The 27,176-nt window shown below is 41.9% G+C and overlaps 1 long non-coding RNA gene across 1 annotated transcript; it reads left to right on the top strand.

Annotated features, from left to right (window-relative positions):
* Positions 1–255: 255 nt before the first annotated feature.
* LOC115605346 lies at positions 256–24,332 on the top strand. The gene is made up of 3 exons (XR_003990571.1): positions 256–266; positions 1,331–1,339; positions 24,185–24,332. It is a non-coding gene; the product is annotated as an uncharacterized LOC115605346 (long non-coding RNA).
* The last annotated feature ends 2,844 nt before the right edge of the window (positions 24,333–27,176 follow it).

The raw sequence follows: 27,176 nt of genomic DNA, 5'->3' as shown, positions 1-27,176 counted from the left end.
ACTTGCCACTTCTGTTTGTCATCTTGGTGATCCTATATGTAATCAAATGAATAGTCAACTTTATCTTAAAATAGAGTATAAAGTGATATATAGACTTCATCATCTTATCTAGTGACATATAAAGACTAAAAGCCTACCAGAACTAAAAATTTCCTTTTCTCATTACCTGAGTTGCTTCCACAAGAAGTAGAATGTTATTGATCAAACAAGATCTCCAGAATATTACTCTGTTACTCACGGACCCAATTTTGTTTCATTTCATGTTTGTATTGTTTAAAAGATTTTTATCCGTCTCTCCTCAGAAAAATGACATTTTTATCTCTGGGAATCTGAAAAGGAGTACAAGCAGATCTAATAAACTGAAGTAAACAGCACCTGTTTTGAAACATGGGTGCATATGTAATGTTTAGTTGTAGTTGTAATGCAGTGTCTTTTTTTTCTCAAATGTATCATTTTGTGCCCAGATGCAGTGAAGGGTCATCCAGGAACTCTTTTTCTCAGCTCAAATGCTGAAAGGTTGCAAATGCACATAGTAACCCAACTGAAAAGAACTTATGTATTTAGAAGACATTTTCCCTCAAACATATTTTGTCTATGAGCTGTTCTGTGAAGCAATTGTTAACAAGAAGAAAATTGTAGTGACAGTAGTTGTAGGTATATGAGCAGATGTGTAATACAAGGAAGGCTCCAACTGAAGTTCAAACCATATTACACATGCACATGGCATCTGCTGGAGATTGCTGTTCAGCTAGGAGGGCAAAGAACTGACTGAGAAATTGGAAGCACTGGGGGAGAAACAGAAGCAGAATTCACATATTTTCTCCCTGCTTTCAGCATCATGGTTACTGAAACAGTACAAGAATAGTCACAAAAAAGGTTGGACTTAACTCTGGAGTCATAAAAGTGTAATTTTAAAATTGCCTCTGTCCCTCTAATGAGCTCTCACTAAACATCAGACTATAGAGTTGGCCATGACATAGGCTAGTACTCAGACTAGATAGTACCCAGTTTTCAGGAGGATCAATAAAGACAGGACTCATTAAAGAAAGGCAAACCCAGAAAATAATAGGCAGCACTACCACTTTATTTTACTTTGAAGTAGATGGAGAGGGGAAGAAGAGAAGGAAATGCAATTCATTTGTCTATAAGTGAGTAGGTGATTATTAAAAGATTGTTTATATTGTTTGATCTAAATTGCTTCAACATTTTGGCATCTTTATTGTCCACGGAAGACGGGAAATTTCAGACTTAAAATCATTGTACATTTCTGTCATTTTTACAATGACCAGGAGGACAGATCAAAAGAGTAATTGCATTTATATTAGATGAGCAAAGAGTGGTTTGTTTGTTAGACTTCTTTTATTAGGATAAAAAATAATAGTGAAAACTCAGTTGAAATTAAAAAAACAGAGGAAGACCCAAAAGAAGCATAAAGAGATCCCTCAAGGATATAGGCTGTCACAATGCTAAAGAACTGATTCCAGTTAACAGCAGATGTAATCTAAAACAGAAAATTCAAAAGTGTGTACACACTAATCTTTTACTGTTAGTCAAGTTCTTCTGCAAATGGTGTAAATTTGCTGATCACCATGAAAGTTGAGATTTTCTTGCTATTGCTTAATGAATCCTATTGTTATAAAATAGGTGAAATGCTAAAGCTCTGCCAAGATCTACTAGAGCTAAAATATGTCTCACTTACCACACCACAATTTTTCTGTCACATTTTCATTACAACGATGGTGAATTTTAAGGTAAAAAAAAGCACTTAATACATTAACTGTTATGGGCTGAAGCCAATTCTGCAGTGCAGAGGATGATACAAACACAAGGTGAGAATGAGTGATAAAAGATTTTACATCAGCAGGGAAACGTCTGCAAATCTTTTGACTGTTTCATTTCATAGTTTGTAATTCATGCAGTATTAAAAGCTTTAGACTTTCAGGATAATACTGTTTTATGACTGGATCCCCCTAAAGCAGGTTTTTTGCTTACTTTTTTTTCATTTTTTTTTTTAATTAAAGTAAATTTTTAGATTCTTTACTGAACTGGTAATTTTCTCTCTCTTATTTTTTTATCTTTTGCCAGGCATTTAAATGGGACTGGCATAAATAACCCATAGTAATTTCAGCCCTGGAGTAGCTGGGAGCATGTTTTACAGTGCCCTGTCACCTACAGTAGGCTCCAAATCCTTGCACTGCATTAAGCAGCAGCAACAGCAGCAACAGCATCATCATCATCAGCTAGCCGGTGAGTGCAACTAGGGCAGAGTACTCCATAGACTTTGCTACACTCACTCTAAGGAAAGCAAGAGTTACAGTACTACAGGCTGCTCCCAATTTACTCACCAGCAGGTGATAAGGATGGCATATTGAGTCTGCTTAATTTAGACACCTAATTCCAGTTTCTCTCTGGAATGCCTCAACTTCAGACTCTCTGAATTACCATCCAGGGGATTTCAAATTACATTCATGCCCCTTGCCCCAGGGCAGCCTGAGGACACTAAACTCCTTACTCAGGTACCCAATTCGAATGGTTAAAATTAAGCAATGTGAATATTGCCTTATAACTACTAGAAGGACTAGACTTGTAATCTTTAACTGGCACCAGAAAGCTGTTAACCACAATTAAAATGTTTTCCCAAAATTGAATCTTTTGTCCACTAGAAGCTGCTGTAATTCCTCCAGTTAATTTCTTTGTATGCTGATGGTACATCTCCAGTTTTAAGCATGTATGACTGCAAATCTTTATCTGCTCAGGAAATTCTCTCATTCAAATAAAATAGATCAGACCACTGTATGCTTTGCTTTCACACAGAAGAAAAATCTCCACTACTAAAAGAATTTGAGGGAAAAAAAAAAAAAAAATTTAGTTATTTCAACCAATTTATAAACAGTTAAAAGGGGCTACTGCAAACTTCATTAGATTATATCCTTTAGAAAACAGATCATCCATTGCTAACACCACCTTCCCATTGCAAACCACTTAGAAGAATGAGGAAAGACAAACAAAAAACACTTTCTCAGGAATTACATACCTCTGAGCCCAGCAAAAGGGGCAGCTCCCATTTCAAACTGGCTGGCAAGCTAGAGCAGAGAGAGAACACTGGATTTCAGAATCAGTGATTGCAGTGAACTAGACAAACACAAACAGTGTGTTGGTCATAATCTGACTATTAGTGTCTTTGTTTTCAAAATACAAAATAAAAAATACCTAGAACATTATTATTCTGTGGCAAGATTGTTGGTAAAAGAGAAATGTTTCTCACATCTTGAGTGGAAACCCATTTTCTGCATTGGTTTGGCAGTAGCACAACTCTAAATCTTCTAGAAGTCCTGCCACAGGGGAGTGGTTCTTTACCCTTGGTTTTACGTCAGCTTATCTTTTTTGTCTCTTCCTGGTGTGTGCCTGATGCAGGGAAGATTTCTAAGAAGTCTGGCAATGACAGATTGTGTTCTGTGAAACACCTGAATATATTTTTAGACGACTGGCCTGTTCTGCCTCTCCTTAACCTGTTTTTGTAAGTGTGAAATCTCAGGGCATTTTTAATCAGTTATTTTTAGATGTCATTAAAGAAAGTCAAATACATCTCTTTGCTAACAAGGGAGAAAGAGATAGAGACATGTTAATAAAACATCCCCATCACAATTTGACATCTTGTTCCTTGCAACAAGAAGCTATTTTATCTTAAACTTGCTGATCTTATTTATAACAACATATTTTACATATATTCTTTAGCCACATGGACATAGTAAGAGAGTTACTGGTTGAGAAAAGCTGGATGAGATCCAGCATGAGAAAGAAATTTGGAGTGAATTTTTATTGTCTCACAATTATAAAACAGAGCAGTGGCTCATCATGTCACCATCTCCTTCCTGAAACATCACATCCTTATTGACTTTGGTTCACTTACACTGGTATACTGAATCAGGAAGGGAAAAAGTCTGCTTTCTCTAGCCTAAGAGAAGAACATCAAATCAACGGATGGTGTATCCACAGGAAGGCTGCATATGGGCTGTAGGAAGAAGAGTCTCTAAACTTAGATTAACTAATTTGTTGTGCCTCTAAATGGAACCCGTATCTCATGTGACACATTAAGGTAAGATATTTCCCACAACAAGGAAAGGTACTACCCCCATACACCTTTAACTAGAGTGCTCTGAATGACAATGCTATCACAGCAGAGGTAAGATTATAAGAGTGCAACCAAGGGAAGGTTTTGGAGCCAAACCATTGAGTGCTCCAGGGCTGAATAGAAGATCCTTCAGCTCTGGAACACTCTTACTACAGTGAAAAAATAGACCAATTAAAACCAGCTCTGAATATTTTCTAAATTATACTGAATTGCTAAAAAGCCTTCATTTTAGCCAACTGCAGCACTAAGCAGATTTATTTGGCTACATTTTCCTTACATTAAAGAAAAGTACTCTCATGTCATGGCATGGGTAAGTCTTTTCCTTTATGTATCAATAGAACATTTAGCTTTTGCAGCTCCAGCAGAAGTCCTTTCTTTTTCTGTTTGTCACTTTGGTCCGTCTTCAGGTGGGTGGGAGTGGGAGAACACAGGAACAGGTCTGGGCTCAAATCCTTGTGCATCAAAACGTGTGGGAAAGAATTTCTGTAGCAAGATATTTATTAGGTACATAGCTAAAATCATGTAACAAGAAGTAGCCCTCTTTCCACCAAGTAGGGAGAAATAGTGGTACTGACAGCAAAATTTACTATTCAGAATCTGTTTGATTGATGAAAATAATCCTGACTTTCTTAAAGATGGACAGACAGACATGTCTACCCTTTTGCAGCAGCACAATTCTTTATTCATCCTTTAGAGAGAAGAATTCCAGGCTCATTAGCTTGTTAGCTTTCCTCTGACCTCCCAGTGACTGTAGAAGTCTCTAACCATAGTCACTTCTTATTCACTGGCCAGTTTCCAAATTAGAGTGTATTCCCCTCCCTGCTTGTATTTGGCATCTATATCCTTGGAATTATACAGAGGAGGAAAAATATGGCTACAGATAGTAGCAAAATTCTGATTTTATTCTACATAAGACTTTGGAAAAACCTGAACTTTACTACATTATTGTATTCCATAGACCTTCTGTTTCAGTGACAGTAAGCTAATGAAACACATTCAGTATTGTTAACGTTTAACTGATACACCTGCGGTCAATACAGAGTGTTTATAATTTATACCCAGTGCTCTCATCACATCCTGCATCAGACTACTCCTACTTTTATTAACGGGTTCCTTGCTTCTCTCAACACCCTGATTTTACAAAAAAACCCTCATTAACTCTATTAAAGTGGAAGGATTTTTGTTGTTGTGAAACTGGTTTGCATGAAAACAGAATAAGCCATCCTGTTTCCACGTGAGGGCTTTATCCTTACAGACAATACAATAGAGAACCTCAGGTTACTTTTTCTGCGTTGTTATGGCTCCTCAGCATAGACCTTATATACAAATTTTTCTTCCTGGTCTATCCCATATATTCTGTCTCTCTGGCCTGTCACACCTTAAATTAACTCACTGCTAAGGCTTTTGTCTACTCTGAAATCTTTCTTCCTTTGCTCTCTGTCTGCTTACATGTCCATTCTTCCTTCAGCTATAAGTTATTCAGAACAGAGACCATCCTTCTGAAGTGGTTTAGGATGTACTAAAGCCCACTGTCTGGTAGGCAGGCATAATTACCACTTTAGTTTTTCCAGGCACACCAAAATTTTTTGTATGCTTGTTAACTACTTTAATAATGAAGCACTTTAGAAGTTCTCCTCAAATTCAAATTGTTAAAAAATAAAGATTTTTAAATTTGTAATTTATTATTTATTTCCCAACAGTCTTGAACTGCCATGTGATGTTCTCCATGATACAATAAATCACAGTTTGTTCAAAGCTAGGAGTGCTTTGGGGAAACTCCAAGTGGGAGAGAACAAATACTATACTGGCATAAAAATTTAAAGTGAATGAGCAACAGTCCCATCTCAACATCATGCATATACTAACTGGCCTATCTGTAGTCACTCTATTAGGAATATAACCACTATATCTGGGAAACATCAGTCCATTTAATCTGCTTCAGAAACTTTTGAAAATGTGCCAGTCACTGAGATTTGTAAAAGAGCAAATATCATGGTGTGGAGACAACAGATAGCAAAACACTGTTGGGCGAGTTGGTAACATTGTCCGAATATCTGCTGCCAGGCTACCAGAAAAGTGAAATGTCATCTGATAACTGCTTGCACGATGATCAGTTTCAGGAGTATAACGATTCAACTCGAATCTTAAGATGTCCAGCTGGTAGTGGACAGGAAGGAGCCCAGGGGAAGTTTGCTTTTCTACTCCAGGACTCTCCTGTATGTGCTGAAGCCTCTGACCTGCTTTATGCCCCAGACTGTACCTTCTCCTGTCCCACTCTGGAAGACTCTTGAACTTCCCACTCTGGACCCCTCTTTTCCATATATGAAGATGGACCAAAAATTTTGGCAAAGCATTTTACAGAACTCTTTCATGAAAGCTACACACTTGTGTTTACTATTAAGCATAGAACCTCAAAACATGGCAGAATGTGATTTTTCAGTTGCCAGTACTATCTTTCACTTTTTTGCTGGGTGAGAGGAGGACTAATAGTCTTTTCACATCTTGTTTATGCAGGTCATATTAACCTGAGCTATGTCCCACTTTGTACACTGCCTCTAGACTGAAAATAAAATGAGACGTAGACTGACTATATTCCTAGTCCTTGAAGATTTTTCTATTGGTTTTTTGAAAGCAAAATCTTTTGATATCAGGCTACTCTTTTGGAAATCTAACATGTAAAAGTTTTGTTTGCTGTATGCAGATATCGGTGCTCTGGTTTTCTTTAGCAAAAGAACATATCACCAGCAATGACAGAAGGTATCACACACAGCATCTGTGGGCATTTTTAGGAACAACTGTAGCAAGTTTTTTATAATTTGCACAAATTACAGGATAGTCTGTTCAAAAGAAATGCTTTTTGGGGATAATTTCCCTTGGGAAAATTGTAATTTAAGTAAAATTGTAGGAAATGCTTGCTGTGATATCTGATGTGTAGTTCACTGCATATGCAGCTTCTTCTAGAGCACTTTGCTGAGCAGCTGTCTAGTAAAAACAGGTATTGCATAGGTTAAAATAATAAAAAAAAATCATACAAAATAAGACTAAAAGAGAAGATGTACTGTATATCAACTGTGCGACATCTGTTCTCTTGTATGCTTATGTAGTCTGACAGTCTGCTGGCGATGGAGACTCCACAACCTTCCTGGGCAGTCTAATCCACTGCATCACTGTTTAAACCGAACTTTTCCTGATGTCTGAACTCCTTCAAATTTCTCTTTTTATTTTGAAAGAGTCTGAATATGAAGGCTCATCTTTATTCAACTTGTTTCTTGTAGCTGAGTTTATGAAATAGTTTAGTTTGAACAGGTTTTGCCTTTGATATCTAGACACTGGGAGTCTACCAGAGCTCAGCTTGGCAGTCAAGTGCTGTATATATTTTTTTATCTTTTATTTCCAGTTACTGATGCTCCTCTATATCACATGAAAACTGTTAGAACTTTGGTCTCAAAATTGAAGTGAGGCACGTACATCTTTACCTTGTTTTTTGGTTATTTGTGAAAGCTAATAATGATGTTACAGATGCATAGTTAAGTTCAGATCATTACAAGGTATCATTCCACACTGATGCTTCTCAACAAGTTGTCTGGAAAACCTCAGAAGGTAGTCTACTAAGCACTGAACATCTATGCCCACCATAGATGGCAGTGTTTGCATTTTCTTGATCATCAGCTAAAATCTCATTTCCTTTACAGTGTTGGACAAAGAGTAGTAAGCTGCCTGCAGTAGTTTTGAGCAACATTTAGGACTATCAGGAACAGGGAGGGAGCCAGAGAAGAGCTCAGGAAGTTTTAGATACCCATACTGATGGTCATGCGATGTGCAGGGATCTCTTTGTGGATTATACCTTCATGGTCCCATTTCCACTTTCCATATTCATGCAAGGTGTTCACTGATTAGACAAATTGTGTTAAAGCCACTATCACAACATTCCTAGCCAAGCTCTCCTTCTTTCCCTATCACTCCCCTTTCAGTGAAAAGTATCCCCTAAAATTAACTTGGAGGTATTTTACTGAGAAGGTGAGATGGTTTTTCAGTTGAGAAAGGTTGAGGAATGGTGTTCTGAGATGGTTTTGAGCAACCTACTGGATATAATTTTAGTGCTTACAAAAATCTATTTTACTACTGGCATGCAGATGTCTAAAAGAAGTCTACTGGATATGCAGATATTTCCATTACTTAGCAAAATTAAGCCTACTGTTAATGCTTTTTTCTTTTTTTTTTTCATTGCCTTATGTAACTGAGTAATAGTGTATTGCAAGAATTTGGAAATATTTCATAACAATCATCATCATCATCATCATCTTATTTTTCCTGTGGAAAACTGGGATTTAGGTTGGGCCCCAAGCTTCTGAGTCACAAAAGCTTAAAATAAATTAAAACAAAGCATAAGAACTCCTGTAGACCAAGTAGAGGGCTCTAATAAGATCAATTCAGCAGAGAAAACTGTATTGAAGCAGAATAAAAATATTATAATAAGAAAACCTTTTGTCTTGAATGAAGATGGTTTTGATAGAATTAGGAGGGGTTTGAATGCATTTCATGCACGAATGAGAGAGTAGTTGTAGCTTAGATGGATTTTTCCCCATCACTTTCTCTTTCTTTGTTTTGAAGGCAAAATGGGGTAGTACCAATGATGCCATTCTCTCAGAGTTTGTGCTGTGGAATATAAGGCAGCAAGCCGTAGGCAAAAGGACAAATTATACCTTTTTTTCATCACAGATAATAAGTATGCTCTTCACAAAAACATGGTTCATTCTATGATAAGGCCATGACTTCTAGAGATCTGTTCTGCATAATGGTAGAATGTTTTGTGAAGGAACAGTATAATAACAGGATAATTGCTTTTAACATTTAAGAGAAGACATACAAAGGAGTTATTATACAATTTCCCACAGGTATCAGTGGGGCTGCTCTCTCATGAAGACTGGCTGAAATGGAACAATAATAGAAATAAACCGTAAAATATTTCCTTACATGAAAAATCAGAGCTTCCCATTTCACACTGCTCTGTTCTTCTGGACAAGAGGCTGGCACTGAAATGCTTAATGGAAAGGCAGTAATACTTACATTCTGTCAGACATCTCCTGTTGCCCCTTCTCCTTTCTTTTCACAAAATAAAAGCAGAATGATCCTTAACAGAAAGGGGACAGACTACAATTCAGTGCATGATTAAACTGTTTTTTTCTTTTTCAACTTTTGGGTGTCTAACCCTTGCTACCTTAAAAAAGGCTTCAATTTAAGCATGCAGCATATGCTAATGTGTTCAGGATCAGGGAGGGACTGGTTGGAAATGAGACACTCCGGGGCAGCCTTGGCTGTAGCGATCACGGGATGGTCAGGTTCGAGATCCTCAGGACAGTAAGAAGAGCATGCATCAAGCTCACTGCCCTGGACTTCAAAAGAGCAGACTTTGGCCTCTTCAGAAACCTGCTTAGTAAGGTTCCATGCGATATCGTCCTAGAGGGCAGGGCAGCCCAAGACTGCTGGTAGATATTCAAGGGTCACCTGCTACATGCACAGGAGTGTTGGATTCTGACTAGAAGGAAGTGCGGCAGGAGGGGCAGGAGTCCTCCATGGATGGACAAGGAGCTGCTGAGGAACCCTAGAGGGAAAAAAGAAGCTTATAGAAGGTGGAAGTGAGGAGGGGAGGCCTGGGAAGAATACAGGAACATTGTCCGGGAAGCTAGGGATCAGGTTAGGAAAGCTAAGGCCCAGTTAGAATTAAATCTGGCAAAGGATGTCAAAGATAACAGGAAAGGATTCTATAGGTACGTAGCAAATAAAAGACAGACTAGGGACAACATGGGCCCTCTCTGGAAGCTAGCAGGAGAACTGGCTACCATGGATTTGGAGAAGGCTGAGGTTCTTAACGACTTCTTTGCCTTAGTCTTCACTAGCAAATGCTCTGACCACACCACCCGAGTCTTGGAAGGCAGATGCAGGGACTGTGAGAATGAAGACCTTAGGCCCACTGTAAGAGAGGAGCAGGTTCAAGACCATCAAGAACCTGAACATGCACAAGTCCCTGGGACCTGATGAAATCCATCCACGGGTCCTGAAGGAGCTGGCAAATGAAGTTGCTAAGCCACTGTCCATCATATTTGAAAAATCATGGCAGTCAGGTGAAGTTCCCGATGACTGGAAGAAGGGCAATAGAACTCCCATTTTCAAGAAGGGGAAGGCGGAAGACCCAGGGAACTACAGACCAGTCAGCCTCACCTCTGTGCGTGGCAAAATCTTGGAGCAGATTCTCCTGGAAAGCATGCTAAGGCACATGAAAAACAACGAGGTGGTTGATGACAGCCAACACGGCTTCACTAAGGGGAAATCCTGCCTGACCAATTTGGTGGCCTTCTATGATGGGGCCACAGAACTGATGGACAGGGGCAGAGCAGTTGACGTCATCTACCTGGACTTGTGCAAAGCGTTCGACACTGTCCCGCACGACATCCTCGTCTCTAAATTGGAAAGACATCAATTTGATAGATGGACCACTGAGTGGATAAAGAACTGGTTGGATGGCCGCATGCAAAGAGTTGTGGTCAACGGCTCAATGTCCAGTTGGAAAACAGTAACGAGTGGTGTCCCTCAGGGATCGGTGTTGGGACCTGTCTTGTTCAACATCTTTGTCGGCGACATGGACAGTGGGATTGAGTATGCCCTCAGCAAGTTTACCGACGACACCAAGCTGTGTGGTTCGGTTGATACGCTGGAGGGAAGCGATGCCATCCAGAGGGACCTGGACACGCTTGTGAGGTGGGCCGATGCCAACCTTAGGAAGTTTAACCAAGCCAAGTGTAAGGTCCTACACCTGGGTCGGGGCAATCCCAGGCACTGCTACAGGTTGGGCAGAGAAGAGATTCAGAGCAGCCCTGCGGAGAAGGACTTGGGGGTGTTGGTTGATGAGAAGCTTAACATGAGACAGCAGCGTGCAGTCGCAGCCCAGAAAGCCAACCGTATGCTGGGCTGCATCAAAAGAAGCATGACCAGCAGGTCAAAGGAGGTGATCCTGCCCCTCTACTCTGCTCTTGTGAGACCTCACTTGGAGTATTGTGTGCAGTTCTGGTGTCCTCAACATAAGAAGGACATGGAGCTGTTGGAGCAAGTCCAGAGGAGGGCCACGAGGATGATAAGAGGGCTGGAGCACCTCCCGATTGAAGACAGGCTGAGAGAGTTGGGGCTGTTCAGCCTGGAGAAGAGAAGGCTGCGTGGAGACCTCATAGCAGCCTTCCAGTATCTGAAGGGGGTCTATGAAGATGCTGGGGAGGGACTCTTCCTTAGGGACTGTAGTGTTAGGACAAGGGGTAATGGCTTCAAACTTCAACAGAGGAAGTTTAGATTAGACATAAGGAAGAAGTTCTTTACAGTGAGGGTGGTGAAGCACTGGAATGGGTTGCCCAAGGAAGTTGTGGATGCTCCATCCCTGGCGGTGTTCAAGGCCAGGTTGGACAGAGCCTTGGGCCACATGGTTTAGTGCGAGATATCCCTGCCCATGTCAGGGGATTGGAACTAGATGGTCTTAAGGTCCTTTCCAACCCTAACTATTCCATTCCGTTCCATTCCATTCCATTCCATTCCATTCCATCCCAGTCTAGTCTAGTCTAGTCCTATTTTATTCTAGTATAGTCTACTATGCTTTCTGAAAGTCAGAAATCTCTACATTAAACCCCTGACTCACAACCAATATAAACTGACATAACTTCAAAGACTTTGATATATTTATGGCTCTGTGGAAGAATGAAATAAGAATTCACTATCATGCAATATAGATTGGAAGAATTCTTCTTACCGCACTCATGTAACTGAAGGTCTAGTGCAAATGGTGTGTACCATTTGAGGGAGTAAAGACTTCTGGTACTGAAATTCAGCTACAATAAGCTCTGAGAAGTAAGAAAAAGTTATGCAGAATTTTTTTTTTCCATCTATTACATGATTCAGATAATGAACTGCTTTAACTGATCATCTTGTTTGATTGCCATGCATTAAAACATTTTCAGTTCTTTTTTGACTAGACCATCAGTTACTATGGTGTTGATGAATATTAATTCAAAGTTCATTAAGTGAATGGGTTTTTAGTCTGGCTGTTAAAAATTCTGTGAAGTCGCAAAGATAATCATAAAACAATGAGAACAGCATTGTATTTTGTTCTTCACAACCTTATTATACCTAGAACCAGTGCCAACTTTTATTTGCTAAAACTCTGCATGTAAAACCAACCTGGATTTGCACTGATCAAGCTAAATTCTTGTGTCATAGAATCACAGTCTAATTTGTATTAGAAGGCAACTTGAAGATCATCTAGTTCCAACCCCTGCCATAGGCAGGGACACCTTCCACTTAACCAGGTTTCTTAAAGGCCCATCCAGCCTGGCCTCAAACACTTCAAAGGGATGAGGAAGCCACAGCTTCTCTGGGCAACCTGTTCCACTGTCTCGCCACCCTCTCATTAAAGAACTTCTTCCTATGAGATGAGGAAGTCCAAAATGATAAATAAAAAAAATTCAGTTTTAAGTAACATTACGCTTGCTGGCTTTGTACGTAACAACAAAACTTTCCAAACCTAAAAAGCCCAACCAAAAGAACATAATAAGGATCCTTGTATAAGATAAATTGTTGTAGCTGACATAGTTTTAGAACCTTATGACCTTCGTTTAAAATTTATTGTAAGCAAAATAAGGGCTGTAGATAAAGAGTGTCTGAAAGTAGCAGATGTTCAGGATGTGCCGTAGCTAAGTTAACTGATAAGTAGAAGGATGAGAAGAAATCACTCACTTATGTCAGCAGTGTTACCAAACTAATTAAACTGACGCAAGCACTTATCTACTGCGCAGACCTCAAAGACTACCAGAACAAGAATTCAAGGAAAAGATAAGCTGATGAAGAGGAGGACGATGAAGAAATGACCACTAAAGATCTCAAAGACCACTACCATAGTAAAGTGCGCATGCGGGAAGAATGTTCTAGGAATGTGATGTCATGTGTAAACAACTTCATGAATATGTATACAATATAATGAATATGTATGACTAACGACAATATAATCATGGTTTGATTGATGCTCGGACAGAACACGCTAGGAGGAGCTATCCCCCGTGTTCTCCGGTGCCACAATAAAGAATACCTGCTTGTCAACTTAAAACTTTGTTGACAAGTTCCTGACTGTCCTGGGTTCAGCTATAGCAGTCATTTTTCTCCTACTTAGTAGCTGGTGCAGTGCTGTGTTTTTTAACTTTCAGCCTGGGAACAACGCTGATAACACCGATGTTTTTAGTTGTTGCTAAGTAATGTTTATTCCAACCAAGGACTTTCTCAGTCTCATGCTTTGCCAGGGAGGAGGGGAAGCCGGGAGGAAGCAGAGACAGGACACCTGACCCAAACTAGCCAAAGGGGTATTCCATACCACAGCACGTCATGCCCAGTATATAAACCGGGGGGAGTTACCCGGAAGGCCCAGATCACTGCTCGGGTCGGGCTGGGTATCGGTCGGCGGGTGGTGAGCAATTGTATCCTCTCCCCTTGTTATTTCACTAATCGTTATTATCATTGGTGGTAGCAGTAGTGGTTTTGTGTTATACCTTAGTTGCGGGACTGCTCTTATCTCAACCCGTGGGAGTTACATTCTTCCCATTCTCCTCCCCATCCCTCCGGGAGCGGGGGGAGGAAGAAAGGGGGAGGGGGGGAGTGAGCGAGCGGCTGTGTGGTTCTGAGTTACCGGCTGGGCTCAAACCACGACAGTTCTTTTTGGCGCCCAACGTGGGGCTCGAAAGGTTGAGATAACGACAGATCTGACCAGAGTGTGTTTAATCATATTTGTGATAAGCATTCATTGTTACTACTCGTCACAATGGTGATTATTTGGCTCTCAGACGTGTTGCGCTTGATCTCAGAGTTTCAGCATGTTGTACCTTACTTACAGCCACTATTTGCTGTTTTAGTGTTTATCGGCTGGGGGGCCTGGGCTAAGGTTCTTGTTTCACTGTACTTCATGGTAATGACTTGTAATACAATAGACTCATTGATCATGAAACTGGTCTGGTTTGTGCTTCCAGCGTGGCCATCACCACTATACATTGGGAGGTATATAATGAAATATTTTAGCAATTGCATATCTTTTTTTTTCTCCTCGGGGGGTAAACTTACGAAGGAAGCATTCTCTTTCACCCCCCGTTCCCCCACCAGCCTATTTGCAACAGCAATTGAGAGTTCTGAAGGTTTTAGATGGCCTTTGAGTACCCTTGAAACCTGCCTGCTGATTGTGCTGGGGATCAGCATGTTGGCAAACATACGGAGTGTGTTTTACCCACGGCCATCCCGTCGTAGGAACATCCTATTTCGTTTAATGTCAAAAATTCAGCAGTATCAGGTTCGAATCTGGTCTAGGGTTAGACGACGATATAGGAGGACCACCAGGAGATTTTCCCTGAGGCTGGACAGTTATGAGTGGCAGGGTGTGTGGGATAGTATGGGCAAGTACCTAGGCCAGTGGGCCCCTCCAGTGCTTTGGAACTTCACCACTGAACAAGTGCAACATCCGGAAAAACTAGTAAAACACTTAAACGAGGTGTGCTGTCGTCCTGGTTATACCAGAGAGGGACGAATTTTGGCAACGTGCTGGGGCTTGGCCTATGCCTACAGAGCCCTGCTCAACACTATCCAGCACCTTCAAAGGGAAAAAAATGTCTCTGGATCTGATGGCAAAGCAACAGACAACGCAGCTATGCCAACTACAAGCACAGCAGCTACTCAGACCCTGACCACAACAGTCAACACAGCTACTCCAAGTACAGCAGCTACATCAACCCCAGTGACAAGCACAACAGCTACTCAAACCCTGACCACAACAGACAACGCAACTACTCCAACTTCAAATACAGCAGTTACACCAACCCCAGTGACAAGCACAACAGCTACTCAAACCCCGACAGCAACAGACAATGTGGCTACTCCAAGCACCGCAGCCACACCAACCCCAGTGACAAGCACAGTAGCTACTCAAACCCCGACAGCAACAGACAATATAGCTACTCCAAGCACCACAGCTACACCAACCCCAGTGACATGCACAGTAGCTATTCAAACCCCGACAGCAACAGACAATATGGCTACTCCAAGCACTGCAGCTACACCAACCCCAGTGACAAGCACAGTAGCTACTCAAACCCCGACAGCAACAGATAATGCAGCTGTTGGTGTTACTCAACTCCCAAGCACAACAGCTGCACCAACCCCAGCAATAGACATTGCAACCACTCCAATCCTAGTGGCAGACACTGCAGCCACTCCAACCACAGTGACAAACACTACAGCTAAACCAAATGTCCAGTTTGTGACAATGTCTGTTGCCCCTGTAAGCAAAAGCAGACGAAAGGCACAAAGAGCAACCCGCGAAGCGAAGAAAGATGAAGACCCAGTGCCATTACTATATGCAACAGCACCTGAACAAGAGTTACTACTACGTGGGTCAGAGGAAGAGGAAGAAGAAGAAGAGGTCACTTCTCGACCCCGGACCTCAACCGAACTACGGAATATGCGAAAAGATTTCACCCGTCTTCCAGGGGAGCACATTGTCACCTGGTTGCTCCGGTGCTGGGACAATGGGGCCGACAGTCATGAACTAGAAGGTAGGGAAGCCAAGCAGCTGGGATCACTTGCTAAGGAAGGAGGAATTGACAACGCGATTGCAAGAGAGAAGCAAGCCCTCAGTCTTTGGAGGCGGCTCCTGGCAGCTGTGAAGGAAAGGTTTCCCTACAAAGACGATATTACGAATCGCTCAGCCAACTGGACCACGATAGAGAAAGGCATCCAGTCCCTGAGGGAATCAGCCATTACAGAGATGATCTATCGTAGGCCGGATTCCAGGAACACATCCGTAGACCCAGATGAAGTCGAATGTACACGACCCATGTGGCGGAAACTTACACGGAGTGCGCCATCATCATATGCCCACACATTGGCATCAATGACCTGGAATGACGGAGTATCACCAACAGTGGATTTCCTGATTCGTCAACTCCGAGAGTTCGAAGACAATCTCACCCCTTCCATCATTTCAGCTGTGGAAAAACTGTCCCAGGAGTTCAAACAATTGAGAGACGATTTATCCGGTCTATCCAGCTCTCCACGTGTACCAACCCATGTCTCGGCTATTAACAGAAGGCGCCCTACTGCTCGAGAAAGAAAATATACGAGGTACACGCCACGGGCCACCCTATGGTTTTACCTGCGGGATCATGGAGAAGACATGAGAAAGTGGGATGGAAAACCTACTTCAGCTCTGGAGCAACGGGTGCGTGAACTGAAGAGGAGAACAATGGTCAAGGATGATCCTCCCAGGAAAGCTGCTGCTCCAGTCTCTGGCAAGCAGTTTCCCAGATGGAGCGAAAGAGCTGATTTTACTCCAGCTCCTGTGATAAGGAATACTAATCCCTTTCTACAAGACAGAAGTGGAGAATTTTGTGATCACTATTAGAGGGGCCCTGCCTCCAGCCAGGTGGAGGAGAGGGATAATCAGGTTTACTGGACTGTGTGGATCAGATGGCCTGGCACATCAGTCCCACAGAAGTATAAGGCTCTAGTAGATACCGGTGCACAGTGTACTCTGATGCCATCAAGGTATCAAGGGGTGAAACCCATTTCTATTTCTGGAGTGACAGGAGGATCCCAAGCGTTAACTATGCTGGAAGCTGAAATCAGCCTGACTGGGAGGAAGTGGGAAAAGCACCCCATTGTAACTGGTCCAGGGGCTCCATGCATCCTTGGCATAGACTATCTCAGGAGAGGGTATTTCAAAGACCCAAAAGGGTATAGATGGGCTTTTGGTATCGCTGCCTTGGAGACAGAGGAAATTAAGCAGCTGTCCACCTTACCCGGTCTCTCAGAGGATCCTTCTGTTGTGGGGTTGCTGAAGGTCGAAGAACAACAAGTGCCAATTGCGACCACAACAGTGCACCGGCGGCAATATCGCACCAACCGAGACTCCTTGATTCCCATCCATAAGCTGATCCGCAGACTGGAGAGCCAAGGAGTGATCAGCAGGACCCGCTCACCCTTTAATAGCCCCATATGGCCAGTGCAAAAGTCTAATGGAGAGTGGAGATTAACAGTAGACTATCGTGGCCTGAACGAAGTCACACCACCATTGAGTGCTGCCGTACCGGACATGTTAGAACTTCAGTATGAACTGGAGTCAAAGGCAGCCAAGTGGTATGCCACAATTGACATTGCCAATGCATTTTTCTCAATCCCTTTGGCAGCAGAATGCAGGCCACAGTTTGCTTTCACTTGGAGGGGCGTCCAGTACACTTGGAACCGACTGCCCCAGGGGTGGAAACACAGCCCTACCATCTGCCATGGATTGATCCAGACTGCACTGGAACAGGGGCAAGCTCCAGAACACCTGCAATACATTGATGACATCATCGTGTGGGGTGATACAGCGGAAGAAGTTTTTGAGAAAGGGAGGAAAATAATCCAAATCCTGCTGAAGGCCGGTTTTGCCATAAAACGGAATAAGGTCAAGGGACCTGCACAGGAGATTCAATTTTTGGGAATAAAATGGCAAGATGGACGCCGCCAGATCCCCACAGACGTGATCAACAAGATAACAGCAATGTCTCCACCAACTAACAAGAAAGAAACACAAGCTTTCTTAGGTGTTGTGGGGTTCTGGAGAATGCACATCCCAAATTACAGTCTGATTGTAAGCCCTCTCTACCACGTGACCCGGAAGAAGAATGATTTCAAATGGGGCCCTGAGCAACAACAAGCCTTTGAACAAATTAAACGAGAAATAGTTCATGCAGTAGCCCTTGGACCAGTCCGGGCCGGGCCAGATGTGAAAAATGTGCTCTATACCGCAGCTGGGGAGAATGGTCCTACCTGGAGCCTCTGGCAGAAAGCTCCAGGGGAGACTCGAGGTCGACCCCTTGGCTTTTGGAGTTGGGGATATAAAGGATCCGAGGCCAGCTACACTCCCACTGAAAAAGAGATACTGGCAGCCTATGAAGGGGTTCGAGCTGCCTCAGAAGTGATCGGAACTGAAGCGCAGCTCCTCCTGGCACCCCGGTTGCCTGTGCTGGGCTGGATGTTCAAAGGCAGGGTCTCCTCTACACATCATGCAACTGATGCTACATGGAGTAAGTGGGCCGCACTAATTACACAATGAGCTCGAATAGGAAATCCCAGTCGTCCAGGAATTCTAGAAGTCATCATGGACTGGCCAGAGGGCAAAGATTTTGGGATGTCACCAGAAGAGGAGGTGACGCGTGCTGAAGAGGCCCCACCATATAATGAACTGTCAGAGAGTGAAAAGCAATATGCCTTGTTTACTGATGGGTCCTGCCGTATTGTGGGAAAGCATCGGAGATGGAAGGCAGCTGTGTGGAGTCCCCTGCAACAAGTTGCAGAAACTGCTGAGGGAGAGGGTGAATCGAGTCAATTTGCAGAGGTGAAAGCCATCCAGCTGGCCTTGGACATTGCTGAACGAGAAAAATGGCCAGTACTTTATCTCTATACTGACTCATGGATGGTGGCAAATGCCCTGTGGGGGTGGTTGCAGCAATGGAAGCAGAGCAACTGGCAACGCAGAAGTAAACCCATCTGGGCTGCTGCATTGTGGCAAGATATCGCTGCTCGGGTGCAGAACCTGGTGGTGAAGGTACGCCACGTAGATGCTCATGTACCCAAGAGTCGGGCCACTGAGGAACACCAGAATAACCAGCAAGTGGATAAAGCTGCTAAGATTAAAGTGGCTCAGATGGACTTGGATTGGCAACATAAGGGTGAATTATTTTTAGCCCGGTGGGCCCATGACACCTCAGGCCATCAAGGCAGAGATGCAACATATAGATGGGCTCGTGATCGAGGGGTGGACTTAACGATGGACACTATTGCCCAGGTTATTCACGAATGTGAAACATGTGCTGCAATTAAGCAAGCCAAGCGGTTAAAGCCTCTCTGGTATGGAGGACGATGGCTGAAGTACAAATATGGGGAGGCCTGGCAGATTGACTATATCACACTCCCACCAACCCGCCAGGGCAAGCGCTATGTGCTTACCATGGTGGAAGCAACCACCGGCTGGCTGGAAACATACGCTGTGTCCCATGCCACTGCCCGGAACACTATCCTGGGCCTTGAGAAACAAGTCTTGTGGTGACACGGCACCCCAGAGAGAATTGAGTCAGACAATGGGACTCATTTCCGGAACAACCTCATAGACACTTGGGCCAAAGAGCATGGCATTGAGTGGGTATACCACATCCCCTACCATGCACCAGCCTCTGGGAAAATCGAACGGTACAATGGGCTGTTAAAAACTACACTGAGAGCAATGGGTGGTGGGACTTTCAAACACTGGGATACACATTTACCAAAAGCCACCTGGTTGGTCAACAGTAGGGGATCTGCCAACAGGGCTGGCCCAGCCCAATCAGAACTTTTACATACTGTAGAGGGGGATAAAGTTCCTGTGGTGCACATAAAGAATTTGTTGGGGAAGACAGTCTGGGTTATTCCTGCTTCAGGTAAAGGCAAGCCCACTCGTGGGGTTGCTTTTGCTCAGGGACCTGGATATACTTGGTGGGTAATGCGGGAAGATGGGGAAGTCCGATGTGTACCTCAAGGGGATTTGATTTTGGGGGAAAACAGCCAATGAACTCAATTGTACGCTGTTGCCTGCTCTATAACACTTTTATAGCCCACCAGCTAGATATCTTCAGGTCACCAGCCATTGACCCTGACTTCCCTCCGATCATCACCTCAACAAAGAATGAATTTTGAGGAAACCAGACGAGCTCAGCAGTGACCAGACGAGTTTGGCGGTATCATCAGCAGGCAACAACCCAACACTATGTACCGTCCCTCCTGCCCTGAAAGACTATTACAAGAGATGGAGCCTGACATCATGGACTGGATGAGTTCAGCAATTTTACAGGGATTGGTCCATGGACTAGGGAATGATATCTTTCTCTGTGTGTGGGTGTGGGTGTATATATATGTGTATATATGGGACAGGGGTGATGGTGTGCTGAGAGATGTGGGATCTGAGCATGACGTGAATGGTATGGAATAAGGGGTGGATACTGTCCTGGGTTCAGCTATAGCAGTCATTTTTCTCCTACTTAGTAGCTGGTGCAGTGCTGTGTTTTTTAACTTTCAGCCTGGGAACAACGCTGATAACACCGATGTTTTTAGTTGTTGCTAAGTAATGTTTATTCCAACCAAGGACTTTCTCAGTCTCATGCTTTGCCAGGGAGGAGGGGAAGCCGGGAGGAAGCAGAGACAGGACACCTGACCCAAACTAGCCAAAGGGGTATTCCATACCACAGCACGTCATGCCCAGTATATAAACCGGGGGGAGTTACCCGGAAGGCCCAGATCACTGCTCGGGTCGGGCTGGGTATCGGTCGGCGGGTGGTGAGCAATTGTATCCTCTCCCCTTGTTATTTCACTAATCGTTATTATCATTGGTGGTAGCAGTAGTGGTTTTGTGTTGTACCTTAGTTGCGGGACTGCTCTTATCTCAACCCGTGGGAGTTACATTCTTCCCATTCTCCTCCCCATCCCTCCGGGAGCGGGGGGAGGAAGAAAGGAGGGGGGGGGAGTGAGCGAGCGGCTGTGTGGTTCTGAGTTACCGGCTGGGCTCAAACCACGACACTGACGAGTTCTACGGATCATCCTAATATCCAATCTAAATCTACCCTTTTTCAGTTTAAAGCCATTACCACCTGTCCCATCACTATATGTACTTGTAAAAAGTCCCTCTCCAGATTTCTTGTAGGCCCCTTTAGGTACTGAAAGCTGCTCTAAGTTCTCCCCGAAGCCTTCTCTTCTACAGGCTGAACAAGCCCAACTCTCTCAGTCTGTCTCCATGGAAAAGGTGATCCAGCCCCTTGAGCATTTTCATGGCCTTCTCTGGACTCACTCAAGCAGGTCCACGTCCCTCTTATGTTGGGGGCCCTAGAGCTGAATGCAGTACTGCAGGTGGGGTCTCATGAGAGCAGAATAGAGGGTGAGACTCACCTCCCTTGACCTGCTGCTACATTCCTCTTGATGCAGCCCAGCATACGGTTGGCTTTACGGGCTGAAAGTTCACACTGCTGGGTCATGTTGAGCTTCTTGTCAACCAACACCCCCAAGTCCTCCTCAGGGCTGCTCTCAATCCATTCTCCGCCCAGCCTGTAGCTGTGCCTGGGATTGCTCCAACCCAGGTGTAGGACCTTGTACTCGGTCTTGTTGAACTTCATGAGGTTTGCATTGGCCCACTTCTCACGCACTTCAGGGTCCCTCTGGATGGCATCCCTTCCCTCCAGAGTGTCAACTGCACCACACAGTGTCATTGGCAAACTTGCTGAGGGTATACTCAATCCCACTGTCCATGTCACCAATAAAAATGTTAAGCAAAGGTCCCAATACAGACCCATGAGGAATGCTGCTCATCACTGGTCTCTACCTGGACATGGAGCTGTTGACCACAAGGCTTCGGGTGCAACCACCCAGATTAATTTCTTATCCACTTAGTGGCCCATCCATCAAATCCATGCCATCTCTGTTTGGAGATACAGTTTTTCCCAGTGTTCTTATAATATTATCAGCCAACTACTAACTTGTATTTTAACATTTGTAATTTTATATAAAAGGCTATATAACAAAGTACAAATTAAAAAAAAAAAAGTCTTCAAGGGCTTTATTTTCATTATATGACATCACTAGAACATACTATGCATTTATTCATCATCAAAAATAACCCTACAAGAACCTTCTCACAACTTACACCTATCAACTGCATAATATGGTTAAAACCATAATTTTTTGAGGTACCTACTTCCCACACAAGACTACAACAACAAATGAAACCACATTTCAGAGCACCAAATAGATGTTGGTCTACACCTATTCATAAATATACTTTCTGCCTACCGAACATTCACACCGAGAGTTTATAGAACTCTGATGTAATTGCTTTTACTCTGTGACTGTTAATATTTTTATGGGCCTTCTCCACATATTTAATAAACAGTGTTTAAAGTCAAAATTATTCTGATAAAAGCTGAATGCAGTTGCTGAACCCAATAAATCTATATGTGAATTTTGGATAGCGGATGTCTGAAAATTAATGTTTATAAAAATAGTTGCTCATTTTACATTTCCAGGCCTTCTGATTTTGGCCTGATTAAAGTAAACATTTTCTCATCTCAGCTTTCTGTCTACTCACCATAATTCTGTAGGCTTTATCACCATATAGGTGATTATATGTTTCTTGATCCATTTGTACTGAAGGAGTTTGTATTGCCAAGAGGTAAGGTGGAGAAGTGTCTTTTGTGTTTGCTCAGACATGCACAAAGTCTGTGCCTCTTTACATCTCTATAAGGACAAAAGGTTAATTCTCCTGTCTTAGACCTGCTTTTTTTCCTGGGAAATTCAACAGTGCCATCATAGGAAAGGACAGGAGCTGCTATGGGAGGTCATACTCAGATAGGGTGATCTGTTTACTGATGTATTTGGAACAAAGTTCTGGAGAACCTTGAAGATTAAGATCAAACCCTTGAACTTGATTTAGCAGTTTACAATAATCCAGTGTAGAAAATAGAACCATTTTATACATTTTTTCACCTGTATTTTTGTGGTAAAAGGGTTTTTTCCACATTTTTGTGTTCTCGATTTTTTTTCTTCCAGTCCCTGCAAGCAAGGAAAACTCATGGAATAGTGCACCACCACTTTCCTTCCTTCAAGAATTCATTTTTTGACTGTACAAGTGGCACATCTGAGCTCTGAAGTAAGTCGTTACCCTGAGCCAGCACCACCAAGCCAGTCCACCTACCTTCACAGTGCAATACTATGAGCATGGGCAGAAGCCCTCCGCTTAAAGCAGCATTGTTGCACTTGCAAACTGAAACTCCTAACTGGTTTGAGAACAGGCTTCATAAGTAGGAGCTGTTGATCCCAGCAGTCATTTTGCTGCATGGGACAGATCTGCTCTAAATTATCCATACTTCGGTAATTACACAACACAGATATGTGCGGCATTCTATTTATGTTCTAAAAGCTAATGAGAGAGCTGTCAAGCCATGGTCTAATTCTCCTGATCTCTCAAATTATCAAAAATTCATCAGACCAGGGAAAAGTACAGTCAACCCCTCTATTCACATGATATCTTTGTGTTAGATACTTATTTTTGAATGCTGATGTATTTGTCTTTCTAGAAAGAACTATTTTTAAGAATTGTTTGTGCTAATGTCCTGTATAAGCCATAAATTTGAATACTTTATTCTTCCATTTCATCCTTTAGGAACCTTCAATTTATCCTATTTTTGTAGCTGAGTAAAAATTATGTGGCTGCTTTTTACATTCATCAGGATTATTTAATAGGTATGTGCATTCACAGTGAATTGGAGATCTGTTATCCTTTCTTGTTCTTCCTCCTCATGATCAAAAAATCACAGGTTTGGTTTTTTTTTAAATTGTCATTTATTAAAAAATCTGTCGATTTTGTGTATTTAGGAAGTGGTTTTAATTTTATGACATATAATAATCAGTAAGCCTTAAGTATTACAGAATACTTCAGAGTGTGTGTTTACATTGACTCTTCTATTTGCTGGCAGATACCTCCAAAAGCAACATACAAGGATACTCAATCTATTCAATGCAGTAAAGATGAAAGGGAAAGCACGTTAAATGAGTTGAGATGTTTATCCTTGCAAAGCAAACATAATTATCATTGATGTCACAGGATACATCTTGAAGTTGGAATTTAATTTTATATTCTCATATATAAGCAAACCTTTCTGATTCTTTAAGCAGATTCATGCTTTGGTTCATCGCACCACATTCAATATCATCACCCTGTGTTATTTTTAAGGCATTTCACATGGCCTCCTCTCTGTAGAATATAGTCTCCATGGGTGTTATCTTTACATTGTTTCAAAGAAGACATCAAACCCTACAAAATCAAAAGTGTCAAATGATTAAGCAGGAATAAAAGCAGGGAGACATGAAACCCGGTAGCTGGGAGAAGCAGAAGTGTTTAACTTGGAATCATAGAATCATGGAAAGGTTTGGGTTGGAAGGGACCTTAAAGATCACCTAGCTCCAACCCTCCTGCTGTGGGCAAAGACACTTTCCACTAGACCAGGTTTCTTAAAGCCCCCTCCAACCTGGCCTCAAACACTTCAAAGGATGTGGCAGCCATAATTTCTCTGGGCAACCTGTTCCAGTGTCTCACCACCCTCACAGTAAAGAATTTATTCCTAATGTTTGACAATAATTTGGTTCTCTCCCAGAGTTTTAAAAATTTGTCATTATATTGTATGAAGAAATCATTGGGGGGTTTGTTACAGTAGAGTCACAAGTTTTTGAATTTAAGGAGGAAGGAAGATGTGTATATAGAATTGGGGTGTGGGAAAGTGAAGCTGATAAGTACAGACACATACATACCTGTACAAAGAAGAATAGGGAAAGATGCAACGTGATAATGGTCTTATTAAAGCAAGCGATTAACAAAGACTATAGGATTAAAGTGAACACTGCATGTGGGCATAGACAAAGTCTGAGATGTGGGTAGAGACACTTCTGGCAATCTCATACAGCTCCCTGGCAATGATAATCTCCTGAAATGTGTTTTCTGAAGTTCTGCCTCTTCTGATTTCGCATACAAAAAGCAAGAGAGCTCTACTGTGAATTTTGAGAGGTACCAGACCCTAATGGAAGTCATTGTATTTTACACATGTAGTTATATTAAAACACACTCAATCTGAGAGATGACTCAAATGTACAAGTCACACACTGCTTAAGTATCTTCATGAATTAGAGCCTTAATCCATTCCAATACATCAGTAAGTCTGAACCTTTGACTAATTTTTACTTTGCCTTTTTCAGAAGTCTCCATTGTGGAAGTATCTACACTAACGAGAAACTGACATTCTGTGCCCAGTGCCATGACAGTGACATGGAGAACTATTATTTCCTGCCCTTTGGTGGGAGGGCCCCAGTCATGCATCTAAGAATCAGATTATTCCCGTTATCTGCTGCTACTGAAGCAGAGCAAAGTCTTGGTTAACCTGGAGTTGGAGGTCCGCTACATGGGGAGGACCATCCAGGTTCTTCTCAGCTCTATTGTGTATGGCAGGCTCACAGCAACATGCTTGTCTCGGCTGGTGATTTATTATTCTTATTGTTAGTAGTAGTAGTAGTAGTTGTGTAAACAAGGAGATTCCAGAGCCCCCCTCCCAAACTCCGTTTTTTGGAGTATCTCAGATTTTATCTTCACTTTCCCAGTTTCTTTCATGGCATTAGATGTGATCAATAGGATATTGTTTAATTTGACGTGGTATTATGACTTTCAGAACTGTGGTGCCAAAAGTTTTAACTCCTCTTTAGTGTACCCAAGTGAAATTAGCCAAAGGGTAAACCACAGCCATGAAAGCCGTTTCCTTTCCTGGATGTTAAATCAGTCCCTGTTTATGTCACAAACTATGCTCATAATAAAATCAAGTTATGGAAAAGCAAGAAAGGTTGTCTTAACAAACAACTTGTTAGATAAAGATGTCATAACTGTATCTATGACTTAATTAGGCTTAAATAGCACAGAAATTCCTTTTCTTTCAATAAACCTAGAACGATGGAAACTCGTATTCAGGTTTCCTTCTTAATAACACTGTTATCTTTCCTTTCACGCACTCCACAAGTACTTAACATTTCAGGACAACGATTTTTCCTTTGTACTTACGTGTTTCTTAGCATTTTTCAGTATCAATCAATGAATGCAACAAATTATTTTCATCTTTCCATATTTTAGACAGTTTGTCTTGATTCTAATTTTGTCCTGGACATCTTATAAAGTTTTCTCTCCTATTCCTCCGTGTGTGCATATTTTCTCTCTCAGCTCTCCAGACTAGAAATGGTAGTTGTCATGACAACGTAACACATTTAGTGCTCTTGTATTCCTATGATTTTTGCTTTCTTTTTTGATGACAGCAGCTGCCAGCCTTTTTTTAGAAGCACAGGCATATGAAGTTCTCTTCTTATATTTTTTTGCATGTAGTTGATTGAAAAAAGTATGTAGTTAACTAAGCTATAATTTGATCCCTTCCAAAACACATCCAGGGAGAAGTTTTCCCACAGACATCTAAAATGAACATTTTTGTATAGTACACAAAAAGAAAAAAAAAAGGCAATTCCATGTAGAAGTTTAAAGTTTACAGTAGATCGCTCAATGACACAACAGACACATGAAGCTGCAATTTTCTGGGAGCTAATACTTGCTCTGCAAATCCCATTTGCACATGAAAATGCATATTTTATACATGTAGTTGGAAAATTTGGTGAAAAATGTCCTGGAAGAAATATTCTTGGAAACCTCCTGTACAAGAATTATTGCAGCTGAATTGCCAAAAGTTCCATTCATTTCTAAACTTTTTTAGATTAAATTTTATTCCTCTCCAAGATCGTCTATTGTTCATCTTCTTTCATAGTCATATTTTACAAATATTTCTAGAGAAAATGAGTCTATAGACATCCTTGCTGCATTTTTCTTTGCGCAATTATTATTTTCAAGTAACAGTCCTGTTCATAATTATATCTGCATTACAAAATTTCTAGGTCTAATAATTCTTGAGAAATTTTTTTTTCCTGATGACTACATAGTTTTGGTAGCCGTAAGTCGAAAATGAGCAAAATTAAAAGAATGTAACTTGGTAAATTGTCTAATTCCTTTCAAATGTAATAAATATTGCTTGTGCTAGGAAAACAAAAATAAGAAAAATGCAGAAAAAATAATAATAATGATAAAAAAAATCCAAACCATACCAAACTATCAAAATAAACAAAAAAGGGTTTCAGGAAAGCCACAGTAGAAGGCTAGATGTATAATTCTCAGATAGCCACTAATTTAGCATTTCCAAACTTTTAAATCCCTGTAACTTGAATCTTCATTTAAAATACTGTTCTGTACGCAGCAAAGTCTATGCCAAGTATTTTTAGTGAAGGTGCATCTTCTGTTGGATTTTTTTTTTGTTGGGTTTTGTTTTGGGTTTTTTTCCTATTAATA

Source organism: Strigops habroptila, chromosome 3 (genome assembly GCF_004027225.2).
Source record: "Strigops habroptila isolate Jane chromosome 3, bStrHab1.2.pri, whole genome shotgun sequence".
Lineage (NCBI taxonomy): Eukaryota > Metazoa > Chordata > Aves > Psittaciformes > Psittacidae > Strigops > Strigops habroptila.
This window is presented reverse-complemented; position numbering and strand designations above follow the sequence as displayed.